The sequence below is a fragment of the Arctopsyche grandis genome, chromosome 4 (genome assembly GCF_051622035.1).
Source record: "Arctopsyche grandis isolate Sample6627 chromosome 4, ASM5162203v2, whole genome shotgun sequence".
Classification (NCBI taxonomy): domain Eukaryota; kingdom Metazoa; phylum Arthropoda; class Insecta; order Trichoptera; family Hydropsychidae; genus Arctopsyche; species Arctopsyche grandis.
Genome location: NC_135358.1, coordinates 30819060 through 30837241, shown reverse-complemented (window position 1 = coordinate 30837241; position 18182 = coordinate 30819060). Strand labels below are relative to the sequence as shown.

The following is an 18182-nucleotide window of genomic DNA, read 5'->3' as shown; positions in this document are numbered from 1 at the left end:
CCCTCCCCGAGGAATCCGCCCGTCACTCTTGCGGTCTGGGGGCCATCTTGGGGGGCCCTCGGGTCTGGAGAGAGGCGCCTAATTGTCTGGTACCCCCCACTAAAATCTCAGACAGCCGGCTTTCGGATTTACGACCGTCGCCTTCAGGTAGTTAGGCGACGCAACGTCGGGGTCGTTTTAACCCCGTGACCTCGCATTTGAAACCTTTGAATATTCTAATTTAAATTTATGCCGTATCGATTTTAGAGCGATGGACATACAAGAGTTGGCTTACTAAGAAATTGAATTTCCATAATATTTTCGCAATTTATTTGAAAATATTGACGCGCATGTAAACAATTTATTAACCAGCAGCTGCTACAAATAGTTGCAAACAACGCTGCTGCATGCTCATTTCGATTGAATTTCATCATGTACGAAAGACTCATGGGGTTGCGCAGATGACATTTCGATATACATTGATGATTGGCAATTCTTAAAATTGAGTTGGATCTTTCTGGCAAGTTTAAAATGGCAAAAGCCGAGATAAAAGTATGAAATAAGCATGCAGCGAAATGAGCATGCGGCCGCGTGATTTGCAACCATTTGTAGCGGAGCGCCAGCAGCGTGGTCTAGTGGTGAGTATTGTATTATTTCGTACAAGGTATCACGGGTTCAATTCCCACTAGAGTCTCGTTGTTGGCCCGAACTTGGTTTGTCGAGGTCAATCGTTTCTTATCAGAATTCGATAATTTTTCTGATCTTCATTGAAACGGTACCTGTAAAATTAGCTGTTCCTATCCAATTTTCTATTGTAAACCTTGAGTTATTGTTATATCTCAGGTTTCGCCAAATTTCTCTCCATTGATGTTGATGATTATTGAATTTAAAAATTCGTATTGTTACATGAAAAATGTTATTGAACGTATTATTTACGATGTTTGTAATATCTGACCACAGATGTCAGGTGTTGTTTCGATTTACACGTCTATGTATGTAATATATAATTTCTCGAGTCTTAATCTGTTTAGGACACTCTCCGCTTTGGAGCAATCTGTTTTCATATTCATATTCTAATATTTAAATTTATATTCCAGCAGAATAGACTAGTGGTTAGCATATAATGTTCTGAACAAAGTGGTCACGGGTTCAAATCCGACTGATTTCTGCTGGCCAGATCTTGGGTTTTTGACTCCAGGTCGATCGTTTCCTATCAGAGTTTGCCAATTTATCTGATTTTCATTAAAACGGTTCCAACAAATTGGCAACCTTACCCATTTTTTCGCAAATCTCTAGTTTTCAGCAATCTCGAATTTTGCTGAATGGTATAAAATGCAATTTGACCATAAATATCTCTGTTAATGTTAATTGATATGTATTTATTGATTTGTATATAAATGCTGCCAATTTTGTAAATTTTACCATAGATGTCTTTGTGTATACTTTTTATACTTTTATCAAATAACGTTTCTGGCCAGGAAGGTGCATTAGGGTTAGCTTTTAGGCCTTCCTGGTATAAATTAAAAGAAAATAAATAAATATTTTGCCATGATGCCATTACAGGCTAACTTTCAACGACACAGCGACATGATATTAATTAAAAGTATTGTTGCGTAGGGGTGGGTGGAGGATCCAAGTAAAAGGCCAACAGTCGTTTCACAGCATTTATTGATGATTAAGGAGATACACGCAGTGTCACTGCTAAGTCCAGAATGAATTATATCGCCTACGTACCGCCTTATAAAGGGTAGATCTCTCAGGACGCCTAATCTGTTTACCTGTTGTATAGTCACGTATTCGGATATGTATTTCCAAGACATTGGGTCTTCCCGTACTGATTCTGAGAAATAACTAATAACGGTCATTGCTTAGCCTAAATGCACTTAGAGTCCAGATATAATCCTTGGAAGTAAGTGCATGCATTTAGTTAATCCGAAAACAGATATCCGTTGGTCTAAGTGCAATTCGCTCAATCCGCGGCGTACGTAACAGTATTTATCTGATTGCGTTTAAATTTGAACCGTTGTAGCATTACAGTCCCTAATGCAAAACTTGTATATATTTATAATATGTATAAATTTATTCCATTTTTTTCCTTCTATTTTCCCCATGGTTATCAAACGGAGAAATTCGTATTTTGGATCCCGTATCATGTGTCCGAGGTACTCCATCTTTCTCCGCTTGATGATAGAAACAAGTTCCCTGCCTCTCCCCATCATGCCGAGGACAGCTTCGTTTGATATCTTTTTGGTCCACAGAATCTTCAGCATACGCCTATAGACCCACATCTCAAAAGCTTCGATGCGGCTGATCATCTTGGTCTTCAGAGTCCACGTCTCACATCCGTGTAGTAATACTATCCAGACGTACATAGCTCTTCGCGAATCTCAACCACGTATGAAGATTGAGATGCTTGTTTGTAAGCGCCGCCTTCATTTTTACAAATGCTGTTCTAGCCATCTCGATGCGAATTCTTAGATCTTCATCTGGGTCCATCTCTTCATTCAGCCAGGTACCCAGGTATTTGAATTTTTTTACTCTTTCTATCACCTCTCCATCCAAGGTTAGATTCCCGGTGTCTGTTTGCATTCTATTTACTATCATAAATTTTGTCTTCTTTAAAGTTATCTTGGCTTCGAAACATGCGCATGTGGACCGATATGAGGGCTGAAGAGTTGCTCCGAGCCGCTGAAGACCGATGCGGATATCTTCAAATAATCGACGAGGTGGTCGCCAACGTCCGGATGCGGACAAGGCATTAACAAGAAGAAGAAGATAAATTTATAAATCATAAATTTGAAATCATATTCAAATAGTGGCGGGAAATAGTAGGTAGGATGGTTTTGCTAATTTGGTGAGGTACCGTTTCGAAAGTGAGGAAACGATCCAGAAAACAGGTAAGGAAACGATCCAAGTCTGACCAGCAGCACTGCAGAAATGCTCCGAATAAATTCTCTCCAATCGAGGTCAACCCAGAGCTCAAACCCAGTAAAACTCTCAGTGGCTAGTATTAACGCAACCACTGAGCTATACTGCTGGCTAATAAATACATATGTATATATGTATGTATAAGCTACATAGGCAGGACCTAAAAAGGAAATGTTCACGATATTTTCCTTATTCAATATGTTTAATTAAAAAAAAAGTTTTTCGGATGTTTGATAAAGCCTTGTGTAGAACATGAGCTTAATGGGCCACTGTTCGAAGAAGAGTATCTTCAAAAGTCTTCATATGTATGTATGTACATACATATATTATGTGTATTCATAATAGATTGATATGTTTGTGTATGATGAGTCAGGGTTTCTCCATTTAATCATTACTGAGCTATTTTATACGTTCGCTAAATTCAAATTGTCTCATCAGAGAGACATGCAAGACTGAACAATTTTTTAATTTACGAAAGGGTACGGAAATATTGGATCTTTCACGAGAGGGACCGCTACGTTTGTGGATTTTACGAAAAGGAACGGCGTTCCCATGCACTACCATCCATTTCGATCCCTGTATATATGTAGATAAATACCATTGACGTATTGTGAAATTCTCCATCTTTTTGTCGCACAGCCTTACTTACTTACTTAGGTGACGTCATACCGAGTCCCCTTGTATCCTGCGACAAAAATAGGGAGATTTTCCCCCCACGCCACTGGTATATATGTACATACATATGTATCTACCATACATGGCCATGGCAGATCACGCCAAATCGGCACATATCAAAATACGTTACACAATGTAGATATATATATATATATATATATATATATATATATATACAGTGGCGGACTGGCCATACAAGCGAACATGCCCGATGGCATGTGGGCCCCACTATCTGTTAGAAAATATGGGCCCTCAGTAAAATTAAATAACTTTTTAACTATTTATAGGATATTGCAACTTTGGGACCTAAAGTTTGGGTATTTCAACAAAACAAATTTCTTACGATATACACAAACAACTAATACCTGCTTTAACAGCCCAAGGATCGGTTAACTTTTTTTATTAGGCTCGAAATGTAAGTTTCAACATTTGCGTGGGCCCTTTTGCCGGGCCCATTTCCAACCTCAATATTATGTATATACCAATACCTATGTAACAACTAACTACTGAAATAAAAATGGGAATAAACAAATTTTCGTGAAAAATATAAACATAATTGCATAAAACAATTTTGATAGGACGATTCATCATCAACCAGCGATTTAAATTTACTTCATACTTTCAAAATAACATTTGATTATACTTCGATGATATAGTAAGATTTAAATACACAATTTTAAACAGTTTCCGAATATAAAATCTATTCCTAATTTAGACACATTCATGTAAATAGAAATATAGGATAGGGGCCCCCTCCCCAAAATCCCGATTTTCGATTAACATTCATTGAAAATATTATGCATTTTTTTCAGGGACGTAATTTGGGGTGGCCATAGGGGGGCACTCGCCCCTCTAAACTAAGGAATAGTGTGAATTTAGAAAATATTATGAATTTAATGATTAATGAGATACTACGGATCTATGAATGCTACGTTTATTTCTTATGTATGTTACTTTTGGGTAACTAATAAAATAATCGCTGCTATGTGCTTTGAAGAGAAACAAAACAAAACTTTATCTATTGTTATTACGTACATGTACATAGATAAAGTGAAAAGACAGTTGGTAGAAATTAAGTTAATTGATAGTTTTTTGATGACTCAGTTTGATGGTCGATTAATGTTGACCATGTGAAGATTTGTGGAAAAAAATTTTCGCCTGCGGCGCTTTTTTCTCTTTACATAATATTTTTTTATAATTACTTTTTCAAAAATAAGCTTATTTTTTTCATATTTTATAACTCAATTAGGTGTATTCAAAGAATATTTTCCATTTTTATTCCGATATAAAAAAGATTTTTTGAAAAAAAATTCAATTTGACCAATCTTTGCCTGCCCCCCCCAAGAAAAAGCTGAAATGACGTCCCTGACGTGGTGGAAAGAAGAAAATTTTGTTATATGGGGGGGGGGGGGGACAAATTTTTTTAACCCTGGGGGGCCCCCCTTTGACTCCTGGCATGCACTGATTTCAGTCCCAGTCCGCCACTGTATATATATATATATATATATATATTAATTAAAAATCGCAAGCATATGGGTTTCTTGCAATATATTATTGTTTATATAAGTTAGATCTTTTTTGCAGAACAACGTCCCTATTAAAAATTGCTTGTACTTACAGAAAAATCCAAAGATCGAGACTCGGTGAGTGAAAATAGCACACGTTTTATAATCACATCAAATTGGACACATCTAAGCAATGACTTCACTTGATTAAAAATGAATATCTGTACATTAGGCACAACCAAGCATACGAAGCGGCTATCAGCAGGCAAAGGGTTATAAATATTTGATGACAATATGATTAGCTCCTTCCACAAATTTTCAGATTATCCTATACTTCAATGAATACCGGTTTATCGATTAGACTCTAAATCGAAAAACATCACTGTCACATAATATGGTTTAATATTATGTAGTACATATCGATAGATAAGCAATGATGGTCATCAATCCGTTCTGAGTAATGGTGACTTTCCGTCACGCTCAGATTTCAGACAGTCAATTCTGCGTGACGTCACTAGGGAAACTTATTGTTGCTTTCTTTCGCCTTTCGCCAGGGTTGAAAATCTTTGCAAATCGCTTTTTACGACGGTGTAAGCTGTGCAAAAAATCCCTCGCACGTACAATGCGAAACCCTTGAGTGGGAGGGTGGGGAGGGCACCCCCTTCTCGCAACCCACCCTTATCTGTCGAGATTAGCAACAGGCGGCACCAACACCAGCAACATTCACTTTACAAACCAAAGCTTTTCATTCGACGAGCACGCGGCTCACATAATCGGAAGTGAAACGAGGATCAACTTTTATAATAATTCATTCTACAGCACCGTTTGGAGACAGAAATGAATAACACGTGTTTTTACACGTAAAGTAACTTCCCACACAGCTAAAACGTGTTGCGACATCCTATTTCATTTGTACTTGAAACTTTCTCTGACGTTTTGCTATACTTATGTATTATAAGTTGACGCTTCAAAAAGTTGCCTTTGCGTTCAAAAAAATACAAAAATGTTTCAAAAGATGTTCATACAGAGACACTAAAGGTCTCTTATATACTTGAAATCGAAATCGACTCTAGAAAGTTCATATTTGAATATAAAACTTCTGTGGTGTGTTGCTGCTTATATAATACAAATTGATTTTGACACTTCCAAGAGTTGCCGTCGTTTTAAAAAATTGCTCAAATTTTTCGTTTTGCTCAAACCCAGAAGCAAAATCTTTCAATACATAACATAAAAGGTATATTATTTAGCTGAAACCAAAAAAAAATACAATTGAAAGAAAAAAGTATGAATATGCAACGTGCGATACGTGTTGCTTCCATATATGTATATGTATAATATGTGAATCGACAACATTGCAACTGAACCACAAATAAATTTATCTTATAGTTTGATTATTGCCTTTGACTCAACAATTAAACGACTTAATAAAAATAATTAAAACTTTCTTCGGCGTGTTGCTTCATCGATACAAATAATTGACATCGCAACATATTTAATATATCTGAGCTATGATAAAGCCTGTCAATAAACTTGAACATTGACATAAGTTTATTGCTTCTAGCTCAAGAATCAGGCAATTTTATAAAAAAAACTGTTGAGCGTATAACTGAAGGGTCATGAGTTCAATCCCTGACCCGGTGCTGCTAGTTATATATATATATATATATATATATATATATATATATATATATATATATATATATATATATATATATATATATATATATAAATATAAATATATATATATATATATATATATATATATATATATATATATATATATATATATATATATATAAATATAAATATATATATATATATATATATATATATATATATATATATATATATATATATATATGCCTTTAATATATGTGACTCTAGATCAATCGTTTCCTATCAGAGTTTGCCGATTTATCTGATTCATCTGAAAATTGGCAACCTATCTTCATTTGTCACCATTATTTGAAAATAATTTCAAATTTATAATAATCTTATGTACATCTTATATTTTTACATATTTATTTATTTACATATATACCAGGAAGGCCTTACAGGTAAATCCCAATGCGCCTTCCTGGCCAATTACAAATACAAATGCAGCATTTTTATTACAAGTCGTTGAATTGCGAGACACTGAAAAACTCGCAAATTAACAAGACATCTATGAATTGTACATACATTTTATTGTACATCAATCAAAATTCAAATAGTGGTGACATAGTAGGTAGGAAGGATTTTTAGCCAATTTTTTATTTCCGGGAACCGTTTCAACAATGAAATCAGAGAAAATTGGCAAACTCTGATAGGAAACGATCAACCTGGAGTCACAAATCCAGGTCTGACCAACAGCATATATATATATATATATATATATATATATATATATATATATATATATATATATATATATATATATATATATATATATATATATATATTGTATATATATGTATAAAACAGAAACGGCGTCTGCAATTCGTGTCTGATTGGCTGTCGTCAAAGTCGTTTCTAATTGGCTGGATTGGTTTGTAATTGGTCAGTCGTAAAATTTTTTTTTTTTTCGATTCAAATAAATTTAATAAAAAAACATATGAAAATTGTTTTCATGGTTTTCATTCCATTTCCATTTACCGAGCGAAGCCGGGTAGCATCACTAGTAATGTTATAAATTTATGTAAAGTAGATATGTAAAGCGGGCTCTCCACTCGCATCGTGCGGGGCCGCGAACACCGTGTGTGTGAGTCGAAATGTGAGTGTCTGCGTTTCGCGCGTTCGAGTTTGCGCTTCGCGGTGTCCCCCGTATTCTTTTTCGCGACGAAGGGACGCGTCACGACGACGAAGCGAAACGCACACATTCACATTTCGACTCACACAAACGGTGAAAACGTGATTTTTTCGTCGCCGAGCTGTCGTATACCGGTTTGCGACGTTCCCCGTTATTGGCGGGGAACTCCGTGCGAAGTCCAGAGTAGCTACCATTTCGCAGAATCATGCAAACCATCATGGCCCACGCTCGATTTGAAACAATTTCACCGTACGCCACTGTTATACACTTGCATATAAGCTAAGTAGGCGTGTCAATAACAAATCAGGTGTGGAGCCGCTCAACTGCGAAAACATTTCAGAAACGAAATCTTACTTTAAAGTTTAGACGAAACCACTTTGGTGTTGAATCATATATATGAGAATTAATCATGCACATTCACCTTACAGATCGCTCCAAAGCGGCGAATGTGCCAAACAGATTAAGAATCGATACATCATACAATACATATATTATTATACATACATCTGACATCTATGGTCAGACACTAATATAAACGTCGGAAACAAATAAGAATTATAACATTATTAATTTTTTGTAACAATACGAAATATTTACATATATTTCAACAATCATCCATAGAGACATCTATGGAGAAAATCAGGCGAAACCTAAGAGATAATAATATCTCTAGGTTTTTCACAATAGAAAATTGGATAAGAAAGCCAATTTTACAGGAATCGTTTCAAATCAGAAAAATTGACAAATTCCGATATGAAACGACCGACCTCGACAAACTAAGGTCCGGCCAGCAACGAGACTCCAGTGGGAAGTGAAATCGGCACCTCTAGCACGAGAGAATACAACACTTACCACTAGACCACGCTGCTGGTTAGTAAATTACGAAATTCATACGAAGAAATAAAATCAGGAGCGAACAATCTGGCCAGGAAGTGGGAAGAAATTTTTGCATCAGGGCCCAAAATTTCTAGCTACGCCACTGGCGCTAAGGGGTTAGTAAAAAGTAGTAATAAGCTTATTGTAAAAAACTAAATGTATGTAAGCTTATTGTGAATCATATTAACAATTAGATACAACATAACTTCTTATTGAATACTTATCTTGCAGATAAAACTCCGTGAAGAGATATACTTTTAGCTGTGAAATGTCAGATCTGACATATTTGGCCAAAAATCAATATATATCGTGTATTACATTACATGAAGCTAGACGCCAAATTTGAAATTTATGTATACATATGAGAGTTAAAACTATAAATATTTAAATATTAGAGATAACAAGAACCTATAGAGCAAATTTTATAAAATATAGAGTGAATTATAGGCGTTTAAACAATTAAAATCTGATATGGCCATATCACGTCGAAAAGGTTGAAGATAGATTATGGTAGCTTGCCGTCACCATCATAGACGTCACCGTACCCGAGATTCTGGATATTTGATACGCATTGTATACGATATTTTATCTCCAACGTAATGGCAGACGATACATTAACGTAGCAGCATAGCTCGGACGTTAAGCTTCTGCTTAACGTCAAGAAGGTGCCGGGTTCTATCCCTGAATGAAAATGAATTGATGAGTGAATGAGTATGCTGTTGGTCAGACCTGGATTTGTGACTCGTTTCCTATCAGAGTTTGCCAATTTTCTCTGATTTCATTGTTGAAACGGTTCCCGGAAAAAAAAAATTGGCTAAAAAAAATCCTTCCTACCTACTATGTCACCACCATTTGAAATTTGATGGATGTACAATAAAAATTTACGTACAATTCATAGATGTCTCATTAATTTGCGAGTTTTTTCAGTGTCTCGCAATTCAACGACTTATAATAAAAAAATGCTGCATTTGTATTTGTAATTGGCCAGGAAGGCGCATTGGGATTTACCTGTAAGGCCTTCCTGGTATATATGTAAAAATAAAAAAAAATAAAAATATTGATGACCAAAATGAGCAATATGGCAAAGTATGAAAACGATCGGATAAGAGATAAGAGATATAAAAATTACCACTAACACGAAAACCATGTGAAATGCAAAGGAGGTATGTAAAAATATATGTCACCACACTCATCGAGTCGCGGCGCAATTTTCACGGGCGAGTGAAGAGCCTGCATAAGAATAGTTGGGAAAGGCGGCAACGCCAATGGAACCAAATACATTTTAAAACATTTTAAAAAATTGCCGCAATCCTAAATGAATGTTAAATATTATTAAAAAAAAAAGTAAGCTAAAAATTGAGTGCAACTTTTTTGAAAACTTATTGCTCATAAATCTTGTAAAAAGTTTACACAAGTTTTTTTATTTACTAGAAAGTTCAAATACATACGTGCATCGATATATGTATGTATTGACACTTGTTGCCTCAGACAAAAAACCAAATAAATTGAGTGCTTTTCCTTCGAGTAGATCAATTAAGTGGGTGGGGGGGGGAGGCGGGTTCATAAAAATAAATCAATTAAAAGCATGTGTCATTGTGTGTGTGTGTGTGTGTGTGTGAGCACGTGCGCACGTGTAAATAATGGGTGGGTGAGAGGGTGGTTTCGTATGACAGTCGGCGGTGGCGCACGCGTGAAAGTTGACAAAGAAGCGTACATATGTATATAGGGGGGTGGTAAAAAGGTAGGGGTGGTAGGAAAATCTCACCCGATCATGGCGGCTGGCGGCTGGCGCTGCCGCTGCAGGCGCGGCGTAACAAGTGGTCGCGCAAGATGGCGGCGGGGGTGCAGGGCGCGGGGTGCGGGGTGCGGGTGCAGGGGCGACGGGGGCGGCGGCGCCGGTGGCCCCGGGGGCGCCGCCGCGCGGGTGGCGGCGCGGCGCGGCGCAGCCAACTGACGACCCCCCCAGCCGGAGCCCCTCCACACCCCCACACCCCCCACACCCCGACGCCCCTACGCCCCGCGCACGCGGCCTGCGCCCTCACTATTATCAGCGCAGCCTCCGAGGACGCGCGTCTTGCCCATCCAGGACCACCCCTCTGCACGTCCTTTGAATTTCGCGCCACTTTTCATTTCCCGCCACTGGTGCCATCTGTGAGCGGCGGACATTGGGAATGAAGTACTGCAGTGCACCTACCGAACGATCTTTTGTATGAAGAAACCACACCACAGACATTTACAACAACATAGTTAAAAGTTATAAAGTGCAAGTGATGGAAATAACGACGCGAACCTTTGTGCATACATATGTCACGGACATGGAAAGATCACATCAAAAATAAAAGACAGGAACTCACCCAGCGGCTACACAAAAAGGAACTGGTTGATAGGAAGAAAATCCAGTCTAACATTAGAGAATAAAATTTTAGTATATATGTAAGTCAATCCTAAAGCCAGTCTGGACATATGGTATCCAACTATGGGGAACGAGTAGTAATTCTAAAGTGGAAACGATTCCAAAATAAAGCTCTTAGAATAATAACGAATGCCCATGGTTTGCGAGAAATACTGAAATTCATCAACATGTATCTATACCATCAATTAAAACGGAAATAGAAAGAACTACAAGCGTAGACTCGAAACCCACTCAAACGTGCTGGCAAAAGCTCTTATAAAGTCAGTGCAAAAGACACTAGACTAAAGCGCCGCAGAGTGCTCGAATACTGGATAAAAAGCTGGCAATTAATGAATTGCCAAATCTTCTGAAATAAATTGTGATAAAATTTTCTTATGACCGACGGGTCAATATGTCAAAAAAATATGTCACGGATATTCCATTGGAAACGTCTTGTTGAAGCGTGTGGAATATATAGTCGATTTGGGTATCATTTGGGGGGGGGGGGGCAACAGCCCCCCCTAGATTTGAAGAGGACTATTCACGTTGTTAAATGTATGGATTTTTCCCATAAAAAAATGTTAACTCCCAAATATATTTTGTGTTGTTGTTTGTATTGCTTTGAAATACATTTATAAAACTCGTTCATCCTACGAAACAAATTTTTAAATAGACCTTTCTATTGCTGAAAAAATGATTAAAAGAAATAGTTAAAAATTCATATACACTAATTTTTTTAATATAATATAATACACATTCCCCTTCCCCTAGAAAGTCATTCCTTACTGGCCAAAAGTTTTGCCTCCCTGGGAAAAACTGAAATGACGTCCCTGGACTATCACTTTTGATCCTCAACTCACCTATCACAACCACATCAAGACAGTCGCTGACGTTTCCTTTCGTCGACTCGGATTTGTCTTAAGATAACGTGCGATAGCGTGGTTTAGTGGTAAGTGTTGTATTCTTTCGTGCAAGGTGTCACAGGTTCGATTCCCATTAGAGTCTCGTTGTTGTCTCTTGATTTGTCAGGGTCGGTCGTTTCTTATCAGAATTTGCCAATTTTTCTGATTTTCATTAAAACGGTTCCTGTAAAATTAGCTTTTCCTATCCAATTTTCGATTGCAAACCTTAAGTTATTGTTATATCTCAGGTTTCGCTAGATTTCTCTCTATAGATGTCTGTGTGGATGATTATTGAATGTAAAAAAATCGTACTGTTACTTGAAAATTGTTATTGATCGTATTGTTTACAATATTTGTATTGTCTGACATTTGCATGTGTATGTATGTAATAATTATGTATTTAATATATTTTATATATAATTTGTCGTCTTAATCTGTTTAACACACTCGCCGCTCTGGAGCAATCTGTTAGGCGAGTGTGCATGATTAATTGAATAAAATAAAATATGCTAGGTTATTCTCCAACACTTTGTCTTCTTGCTTGCTTTTCAACTCGCTTGTGTGAAGCAAGATAGAGTATAGCGCGATTGTGTGGAATCCGCATGAAGCAAATTACGCTCTAATGATTGAGAAAGTGCAAAAAGCACTTCTTCGTATCCTATATAGGAAATAGTATGGGTCTTACTACTCCTGTCCTTTAGAAAACTAGGTCTAGCCAAGCACTTGCTTACTAGGTCTGGCCAACAACACTGGGCCAGGGATTGAGCCCATGAAACTTCAGATAAAAGCATTTTACAAGCTATGTGGAAACTGAATATGGTGAAGAAAACTCATTAAAATGAATTTTCCAGAATATCTATTTGTTTCCAATGTTTTCTTTTAATAAAAAAAATAAGAAGAAAAATATTCAACCTGTACATTATTGGGAATTCTGACTAAACTAGGTAATCAGATAATGGATTTTGTATCTATAAGCTTTTTTTATACACTCAAGAAAAAGCCATTGAAATTATTTTTCAAAGGATTTAATGCGCTCAGTAATCTTCACTGTCGAGTCCTAATTAGCATCGTTTTCCTCTTGATATCGATTTAAAATAAATTTTGATACTTTTTACCACACTCTACCGAAGTCAGTTTTTCTTTCAGTTTAATAGTTATCAAACCAATAAAATTCATTTATCCGAATTTGTTTGCTACAAAAAATTCAGATTTTCCATCTATCAAAAAAAGTTAAATATTCTTGTAACATTTTCTACCAATGTCTATGAACAATCAATATCCACGATGGTTAATATTAAATTATGAAATAGTAGAAAAAATCATTTGCAGCCTAAAACTTTGACGGGTTATAACATATTATAATTATCATTTGTAATCATTTTTTTGATATTTTTAATTTGTTACATACTAAAACAATTCTTAGAATTGAAAATTGGTAGGCATGTATTGTACACGTAGCCAGCAGCGTGGATCGATGGTTGCGTTGATAACTAAGCACCGAGAGGCGCCGAATTCGATCCCGTGAGCTGACCTCGATTGAAAAAAATTTATTCTGAGTATAATCTTAAATGCTGCTGGTCACACTTAGATATTTGTGACTCCAAGTCGATCGTTACCTATCAGAGTACATATGTCAATTTATCTGATTTCATTGTTGATGCGGTTCCTCCATCAAATTGGCAAAACCCATCCTACCCACTACATATATCACCACTATTTGAATATGATTTTAAAAAAATATTATATATAACATACATAGATGTCTTACTATTTCTTATATATAGTATTTGCATCATGCTTATATGTCTGTATTCTAATACATATATTATTTTTACTATGGCCATACGTCTGGTCACAGTGACGCGTAAGAGCGAAAACACACTGAGTGGTATGGGACGTCATGTGTCCTTGACTTCCCACTGTGCACGTGCAGAATGAATATGTTTGGCAGGTCGCACGTGTATGCATATATTCAAATATGGGATTCACACATATCAATCACTGTCAAACAAGGATAAAACCACCGAAAACACTCTGGGGGGTGATTTTTAGGACTGTGTACCATGAATATGGGCTAGGGGTGCTGCGTTTTTTCCACATGTTTAAAAATTATCTAAAAAAAAAAAACCGTACCACGTCCCACTCACTGTGTAATGTCACTGTGGCAAAAATATAATATGTAAAATAAACAAATATGTATGTAAGTATTCTTCAGTGTACTGCAAAAGTTTCAAAACTTGATTAGTATGCCGTGAAGCGAAAAGTATTGAGAAGCAATCGAAAGCGAGGAGTTGTATTATTTGAAAAAAGCTTAAAATTGATTGGGAGTAAACATAAAAAATAGTAAAAAAATTATAAACGAAATTTTTCATTTCTTTTCAACTCATCAAAATTTGTGAAATTCACAATTTTTTTTAATACACCGCCTGTGGCTAACCTTTTTCTACATTTCTCACAATATTAAATCAATATTTTTACACCCAATGAATATTTTAGATTTTTGATTAAAATTCCAATTAATAGGATCAAGACGGGATTGCGAGACCAAATTCATTATATTGTGCTATTGAGATTTCGCATCAAATCCGTCATCGTTTTCTATAGATGTTTCGGCAAAATTGAACGAGGCCAATAACTAGTACATATTACGTAACCCAATCAAGTGCTTTAATCGTTAACGGATATATGGGTACAGAGTCTATTAACAGAATAAGCGGATTAAATTATTCAATTTGCCTTTACACATCAAATAGTTGATTGATGATAAGTTGATTGTTAGTGGGGGGAAGCGGCGGCTCACTAAAATAGCGCCCCATAGGGCTTCGCCCCCAGCCTCATCACTGGAGCCTGAAGAGGCTTAGATACTGTCGACAATGTAGCTCGACGATTATCAGTATCACTTTGAAGAACTGAACGAGCGTCAGAGTGACACGATATTTCAAACTTTCCCGCTTTTATCAGAACAAAGTCATAATAATGATTAAACGATCAACCAATCGATTCCAAGAAACTTTTCAATAAAACGACGAAATAAATATTACATGTAAATTGATAATACACACAATATGTATGAATATACATACATACATGTATGTATTTCAATAGTCTTTGCCGTTGGCAAACCCTAAATCTCGATTCTTATATGTATGTAGGTTGCAAAGCTTTGTTATGAACTTCTAACTACGCGAACATTTTAGCTGACCAATAAGAATCGCCTATTTTTTTTCCAATTTCAAGTAGCTGTGAAATTTTACTTTTGTAATTTGTATGTATGTAGTAAACTGAATTCTGAAGCTATCAAATAGACTATACCTAGCTGCAAAAATATGTAATTTTGATTAAATAGATAAACACGTACATAGCTATGTAGTTACCATGTGACCATTATTTATCAAAATAAATCTTAGATTTGTTTTCTACTTGTTTTGTTATTTGTAAATGTACCTTATGAACATTAAAAATCATTTAAAAATATGAGGTATTAATTCTTAATAGTATCACAGGCTTCTTATTATTTTTAGCTTTACAATCCAAATTGGCGAATGGGTGTATGTATAGTGGCCAACGACTGTAATACTGAATAACTAATAATAATAAAATAGCACGACATAAATATACATAATACAAAATATATGTATTCGAAGAGACTCGCTCTCCTTCAGAATTTGTGGTGTTTTTTTTAAAGTCATCATAAATGCCATTAAATAATTATAAGATATCGTGTGAAAAAGATAAATTTATAAGCGTTTAAACAATTAAAATCTCACAAAACGAGTGGGGGGCGGAAAGTCAAACAAACAAGGCTACTAGCCACGAAATGTCATCGTCTCCAAAATTTTTGCATTCTTAAACGTGTTTGTTACGATTATTTTGCACCATCGAACTATCAGAAGCGATTTAAATTTCTATCGGTGACCAAAGCTCGCAAAATGGCAAAGTTTCAAACCGATCGGAAGAATGTAAGAATATTGCCTGAACGATTAGCGAAGTGAAACATATAAAAGCCTTGTAAAAATGTCATGAAATGTATGTAAATTAGCTCAGATTTCAACAACTTGGTCCTAGATCCCATATAAGTAATTATAAAAACCTGCCTTACGTGAATGGAAGTTCAATGAATGCGATTTAGGTCCTTTAGATTAATGGCCTTGTAATAAAAAGTAAAATGTATTTTACAAGAAGAACCAAGCGAGACGACTCTCGTCTTCATACCTGAGACGGCAATGCTAGTGTTAATGTTTTCATAACAGTTTTCCAAATAAAATATTCCTTCTATTTTATTTGATTTTAATTTTTCCGAAGCCCTTTTCATTCACGGAGCTCGATTACTTTGTATCACCTGCTCCGTAAAGTTGACAGAGTAAGTGCTGAAAGAACAGAAAAGAAATAATGTGTCCCATCTTCTGAAATTGACAATCTCTCAACAGTATTAAATGCAAAAAGAAGAATTGTATGTATGTACATATAATACATTCTACATTAACCCTTTTTATTTCATTTCTCAACAAACAATATGAGTACAATTTAATTAACATTTATAATATAGTGTAACATATGCTAAAAAGAGCCGCCGATATAATTGGTTTTCAAGGCTTATCTCCAGGCTTAAGTGCTGTCAGCTAACAATGGAGACCCCCGAATGGACTTAGTGGTCGGTAACGGCATTCGGTCACTTCCCGCTAGAGTTCTCAGAACTGACAGCGCGAGACCTTGAGACTGCATATCTGGTACGTGACTATAACAATAGGTAAACAAACGCGTCCAGGAGGATGCAGTGAGTGACCTGCCCTTTATAAGCAGGTACTTAGGCCATATGAGGGCATTCTGGACGGAGCACTGGCAGTGCGTGGATCTCCTTAATCGCCCAATAAATGCTGTGAAGTGACTTTGGACTTTTATTTGGATCCTCCACCTACCCCTACGCAACAATAGTAAAATATAATATAGAACAATTTAATAATATATTATAATCGGGTCTACATCACGGCATCGAAAGGCGAAAGATCGAAAAAGCAAATATCGGAAAGCAAAGATCGAAAATCGAAAGATCTTAAGTTGAAAGATCGAAAATAATGTATGCATGGTAAACGGTACTATGTATATATAATATATAATATATATCAGTGGCATACGGTGCAATTATCTCTCTTTTTGTCGCACAGCCTTGCTTAATGTGCGTGGGCAGCAAATTAAGTGAGGCTGTACGACGGGGGGAGAGAGAATTTTATCGCACGCCACTGATATATATACTACCCGCTTTTCATATGTATTCATGGTAAGCGAACATTTTCGATTTAACGACTTTTCGATGCGGTGACGGTCACCGATTATAATCAATATTTGGGCAAAATTTAATAAATTGAGCTGTAAGACGAGAACCGATTATTTTAAAAGGTTATTGGATTACTACGCACATTGCGACCGCCCAAAAGACAATTTTTGCCATGAAAATTGCGAATACGGAATATTTGGCACTTGAGTTTTCGTTAGTATGATAGTTATCGTTAGTATGATGTCATTTGATGTAAAAGTTATTGACGGATAAATTTGCTCCGCTACTCTTTGCATGCTCAACAGATTAATTGAATTTTTTCTTAAAAGTGATTTTCTTGTAGCAAAATATTTCTTTTGGCAATTTATATTGGATTTTTCACATAACTTTTAAATATTTTATCTGCATTACAATTTGTGAAATACCAAATAGTCAAGTTCACGAAACAACGCTTATGATGAGCAAATTGTCAACTACGTTTAAAGGTTAAATATCACATTTTTATTTTATTTACACTTCAATCTAATATTTTTAATTAATATAATACTTTAATATAATAATCAGGGCCGGCAAGAGGGGGGGTAAGCTGAGGTTAAAGTTCCAGGGCCCGGATTACCTGTGATATTTATATTATTGATAAATATCACAAGCAGAATCTACATAAAAATACGGTAATTGGATTATTAGTCACATTGCGGTGGTCACAAAGACAATTTTTGCCATAAAAATTGCGAATACGGAATATTTGACACTCGAGTTCTCATTAGTATGATGGACTTTTCGGCTACCATATGTTCCGTCATAGAGATTTTAGTGAGTTTGGGCGAGTGATTTGTGGGGAATAATCACCGAACCGATTTAAAAA

General features: G+C 36.0%; 1 long non-coding RNA gene across 1 annotated transcript in view; it reads left to right on the top strand.

The window, feature by feature from the left end:
* LOC143910559 (uncharacterized) overlaps positions 1-18182 on the top strand; it is a 433100-nt gene that overhangs the window by 375332 nt on the left and 39586 nt on the right. The window lies entirely within an intron of this gene.